Below are 6,000 nucleotides of genomic sequence, written 5' to 3' on the forward strand. Positions count from 1 at the left end.
AAGCAAGCTGTGAGCAGGGAACGATTAAAAGGGGATTACAGGTAGAGAGACAATGGCACAGAGAAGTTTTGCCTGCTGTTTCCCAAAGTCTAAAACTCTTCTGTAGACCATGGGGCTTGAGTTATAAAGACTGGGCTTCAAATAAAGGTGGTGGTTGGGGTAGGGTAGGGTGTGTGTGTGTGTGTGTGTGTGTGTGTGTGTAAGGGTGAGGGGAGGGGAGGGGAGACAGGATGGGCACGTATGGATGTGACCAACGTTCAAGCCAAAAACCCAGAGATGAGCTTTTGGCCAAGCAAGAGAACAGAGTGGAGGAAGCTTCTGGCACTGATGTTGCTCAGAGAACCAAAGAAAGTGCATGAGCAGGTGTGAAAAGACCCCAGACAAGGGCATCCTTGGCAGAGAGAGCATCAAGGACGACAACCTTGAGGTTGGAACTGACTTTGAGCATTTGAGAGCAGCAGGAGTGTGGTGTGGGGGGAGCCCGAGGAGCAGTGACATCCTGGGTGAGGATGCTGGGGAGAGGCACCAGGTGGGGTCCCACAGGGCATGGTGTAGACCCGGGAAGGAGTCTGGAACTTGCTCTGAGTCTGGCAGGAAGGCCGCAGAAGGCTCGGAGCAAGGGGTGGTAGGCCAGAGGGCTCTTGAGGGCTGGGACTTCATCTCACTCCATTCTCTCATGGCTGAGGTGGGCGCACATCCCAAGAAGAAAGACGCAGCCCTGGGCCCTTGGAAGGTGAGGCTCAGAAGGAAGGAGGCCAAGGACGGTGGGCCGATGGCAAGCTGTTCTCGGGGCCCAGTGCAGTGCTCCGGCTCCTGACCTCATTCCCTTCTCACTTTGCTCTGGTGACTAAGCAGGGAAGCGCTCGCCACCTCTATTTTAAGACATGGAAGTTCAGAGAGATTGACTTTCATGCCCAAGGTCACTGTTCATTATGGCAGAGCTTGGACGGGAGCCTCTGGCCCCTGTCCTTCCGAAACCTGGAGCCCCCTCATGGAAGCTCTGTCCATCCATCCTAACCCTGAATGGTGCCGTCGCTGGGCCCGGCAGGTGTCCTCTCAGGTGTTCCACTGGAGAAGTCACCGTGAGCCACTTCTGAGGAGGCAGGAATGAACTGTCTCGGGAACTTGGCAGACTAACTGGAGAGTGTGACCAATGGGTTGTTACCCGCGGTGCACAGAGCAGCTGAGAAAGAGTTTCAGGGAGCACCATGCAGCCCTTGTCGATTTTTTGTGCTGGAATCCCAGGGCAGACCATCCATCTGCCCCCCCTGAACGTTTAGACAGCAAGGCCGCAGGTGTGTGTCTGGGTTCAAGACCTCAGGTGTGCCCAAAACCGCTTTGTTGGTTTCTACAAGGGTATGTGGTTTGGCTTTCTTTCTTCCTTCTTTCTTTCTTTCTTTCTTTCTTTCTTTCTTTCTTTCTTTCTTTCTTTCTTTCTTTCTTTCTTTTCTTTCCTTTTTTTAAATTTTATTTATTTATTCATGGGAGACACACAGAGACAGACAGAGACACAGGTAGAGGGAGAAGCAGGCTCCTTGTGGGGAGCCCAACACGGAACTCGATCCCAGACCCCAGGATCATGCCCTGAGCTAACGGCAGACGCTCAACTACTGAGCCACCCAGATGTCCCTTGTTTGGGTTTCGAGCATCCATTAGGGTTAGGTGGTGGAAACACCGTTCCATTCCTTGGGCATCTTTGCCTGTATGTGTGATGGAGCTCTGGGAGGTTTGCTGACCTCCAGGGAACTGGGTGGAGGGAGCACTGGAGCTCGGTGTGGCATCGCCGCGTGTGACCATCCTGTCTGGGCATCAGCCACTAGTCCATTGCTCTGTCCCCTCGCGTGCCTGAGCACGAGTCTCCGTTCGCCTCCCGGGTCTCTGTGAAGGTCGAACACCCTACAACAGAGTGCTGCCTCACTCTGCCTCAAAGGACACACCGTTTCTTGGGCTCATCTGTCCTCCTGGACCACGAAGGCTTCAGGGCTCTGTGTGGCTGCCTCCCGGGTGCATCTAGGTCTGCCACGCAAATATTTCTTCTGTTCCCACGCTGGCCCACACTTGAGCTCCTCTTGCTGTTGGATTCTCTAAACCTCTCAGGGGATTTGGTTGCCTCCCACCTTCCCTGGACTTGCCAGGGGTGCCCAAGGTCCCTTCCTTACTCCTCTGTCCTTGCCTGAGCCCAGGCAAGCCTGACCAGGTTTCATCTCAGGAAGACCAGAGCCTACTCCATCCTGACCTTGCGTTCTTCTCTCTTGGTCCAGGAGCTGGAGGGTTTTGGCTTTAAAAACTGAACACTCCCAACTGCGTCCTTTGTTCTGTCTACATTTTTCTGGGTCATTTCTTCCCTGAGCCAATGAACATTGAATGGTCTACCTGTGGCTTAAACGCAGAGTTACAAGACCATGGAACCAAACCAAACCAAACCAAACCATGCTAATATTTCACAATATTAATCCTTCTGCTGCATTATATGCCTGATGTTGGAAGCCTCTGCTTTGAAGTCAGGTGACCTGGTTCAAACCCTCATTACCGGGTACTTGATTTGTCATTTGAGACACACATCTGAACCTCATCCATAGTCTCTTGTCTATAAAATGGAAGTAATTATTCCTATTTGGGGGATTATTTTGAAGATTATAAGATATGTCTGGTAAGCTATTGGTAGTGTAGGTATTATGATTATCATCATTCCAACTGGGTTTCTGGTTGGTAGTTAGCATTGTGTTTCTTCACCACTGCAGTTTGGAAAGTCTTAAGATCACTCTCAAGTTCAGTGATTCTCTAGAAGGACCCACAGAACTTGGAACTCAGAAAAGTTGGAATACTCAGTAATGCTTTGTTAAAGTGAAAGGATACTGGTCAGAATGAGCAAAGAGAAGAGGCACACAGGGCAGGGGCCAGGAGCATTCTAGGCGTGGGATTTTAGTTGCCATCTCCCAGTGGACAGCCATGTAGTGGACCTTCATTTCCAGCCTCTCCAGAGGTCAAGTAGACACCATGTGGTCCATCCCAAACCACAGTGTTTGCATGGAACATCAACTGTGGGCCAGAACTCTTTCTAGGCAGGACAGACATTCCAAGGGCTTAGTGGTTTACTTCCAGATTGGGGCAAGGGTCAAACCCTTCTTGGCAAGTAAATCCTTTCTTGTGCAACCTTTATCCTTATCCTGGTCAAATCCGCAATGCTCCACCCACCAACTCAGCCTCATTTGGGCCTGTTTCTATGTTCTTAACAATCTGGGTTGGTGTCTTTCCCTTCCTCTGTTTTCTCTTTCTTTCTCTTCTTCCCCAGCTAGCAGACCGACTTATTCTGGAATCTTCTCTCTTTTGTGTCTTCTGGCCTCCTGAGTATCTCTGCCATCTGCACCTCCTCTTCATCCTCACTGTCATGGCCATGGTTTAGGTCACCGTGGGTCACTTATGCTGGGACAAACTCCTCTTAACTGGCCTCTCTGAGTGTTCCCAGAGGGACCTTTCTGATCAGCACCAACTGGTCTTATTCTTCGCTTAAAAGCCTTTGGTGATTTCTGTTACCCATAACGTTCAAGCTCTCTTGACAAACATGGCTTTGCTTAGTTTTCTGGCCACCTTCTTGGCTGCTCCTTCTTCTGTCTTCTGAATAAGATGTTGTTCAAATATAGTTATCCATACCCCTCGGGATTTGCTCCGTTCATATGGATAATTCTCCTGTGTCCCTCAATATCTCTAAATGTCCCCTGTCTTGTGCTCCACCACCCACTGTCTGCTGAGACACACTAACTTTCCCTGAGCTCCAGTAAAATGTCACCCCTGGAGAAGGCTCCAGTGAGCCACCCTAAATGCTTATTGGTGCTAGGAACAATCCTACGATTCTTTCTACATTGAACCATAGAGTTTCTTTTTTTTTTAATAATAAATTTATTTTTTATTGGTGTTCAATTTGCCAACATACAGAATAACACCCAGTGCTCATCCCATCAAGTGCCCCCCTCAGTGCCCGTCACCCATTCACCCCCACCCCCTGCCCTCCTCCCCTTACACCACCCCTAGTTTGTTTCCCAGAGTTAGGAGTCTCTCATGTTCTGTCTCCCTTTCTGATATTTCCTACCCATTTCTTCTCCCTTTCCTTCTATTCCCTTTCACTATTATTTATATTCCCCAAATGAATGAGACCATATAATGTTTGTCCTTCTCCGATTGACTTATTTCACTCCGCATAATACCCTCCAGTTCCATCCACGTTGAAGCAAATGGTGGGTATTTGTCATTTCTAATGGCTGAGGAATATTCCATTGTATACATAAACCACATCTTCTTTATCCATTCATCTTTCGATGGACACCGAGGCTCCTTCCACAGTTTGGCTATCGTGGACATTGCTGCTAGAAACATCAGGGTGCAGGTGTCCCGGCGTTTCATTGCATCTGCATCTTTGGGGTAAATCCCCAACAGTGCAATTGCTGGGTGGTAGGGCAGGTCTATTTTTAACTCTTTGAGGAACCTCCACACAGTTTTCCAGAGTGGCTGCACCAGTTCACGTTCCCACCAACAGTGCAAGAGGGTTCCCTTTCTTAACCCTGGGCATGGTACAGGGGAGACGCTTGGTACATACTTGCCAACTTAAACCACAAGAAACAGTCGACACATATCTGACTCCATATAGTACAGAGGTATTTTTATACTGAGCTTTATTTCAGGTTGATTCCCAAACACACTGGTTGGTATTAGGTTTTTGATTCTCAACTTTTCCTTTTGTTCAGAGGGGCTTTGAATGAAACATCTTTTATCCTAAGTGTTACCTCCCTTACAGTATCATCTTTATTCTTGCCCTTGGTTTTTGTTTTCTACATAAATAAAATCATTTCTTCCATTGTCCCTGAGAACTCTGCTCTGGGATTAGCAAGCAGTTCAGTCCACTTTATCATGTAATACCTGGCTATAGAGCAAGTCAGGTACTTCTGGCAGGTTCTGCTTTATGAGAAAACATTGATCATGATTAAGCACTGGAAGCTGGTTATCATTTGCTGGCTGCGTTTCAAGATTGTGCTATTTTTCTGCGCTGCTTTCGATGGGGAAGGAAGCCCCAAAGGTCTCAGATACTGCCACCTTGTGGTGAAGTGGCACGACAGCCAATTCTTTGGCGAAAGTAGGTTATTTGTAGGAGGCAGAGGATGTGTCTCTGGCCCAGACATGCAGGCTGCGAGCAGAGGCCATATGAGGACACAGCAAGGAGGTAGTTGCTTGCAAGCCAGGAAGGGGCTGTCACCAGAAACTGACCACACCGTCACCCTGATCTCCGACTTCCCAGCCTCCAGAACTGTGAGCAATGAATGTCTGTGGTATTTTGTTACAGCAGGGTTACTGGGTTACTAATAACATCTTAAGTTACAGATCCCTCCAAGTTACAGGCTGGATAGGCCCTCTCTGAAAATTTCTAGATTTTGTGTTTAAGAAAAAAGAAAAGAAAAAAAAAGGGGGAAAAAGTAAAGAAAACCATAGAAGTATCTTCCAGAATGTTATTTTTATGTGGCTTTTTCCTTCCCATGTCTGGCCATGATGCAGTTTATATAGTACTTTAGAAAAAAATAATGTAAGGCATTGTGTTACTATTATCAAATAGAATAATAAGAATTAATTAATAAGAACTAGTTTGAGCCTAAGCAATGTCCACTGTGGAGAATTCTGACGTGTTTAGGCAGCTCACACTGATGGGAGTGGGGTAGGGTAGGTGGGGTTATGGCATGAGAGGCTAAGTAGCTTCATGGAGAAGTCATTCTGATAGGAACAGAAACAGAAAGGTGGAGGAAACGGGGAAATCTTGGTCTCCTAGGCAGTGGAGGAGAGGGCTGGCTTGGAAACCAATATGGCGCCCGTGTCTGGGCTTTGATTTCTGGGCTTGACTTCATTGTCTCATATCTGAGGACTCTTTGGGGAGGCTGCAAGGGAAGAAATTGTGTAAGTTACGAAGTGGGAAAATTGTTTTTGCTAACACTCTGAGACATCTGAGCCCTAGAGAGTGCT

This window comes from Canis lupus, chromosome 14, assembly GCF_048164855.1.
Source record: "Canis lupus baileyi chromosome 14, mCanLup2.hap1, whole genome shotgun sequence".
In the NCBI taxonomy this organism is placed as follows: Eukaryota; Metazoa; Chordata; class Mammalia; order Carnivora; family Canidae; genus Canis; species Canis lupus.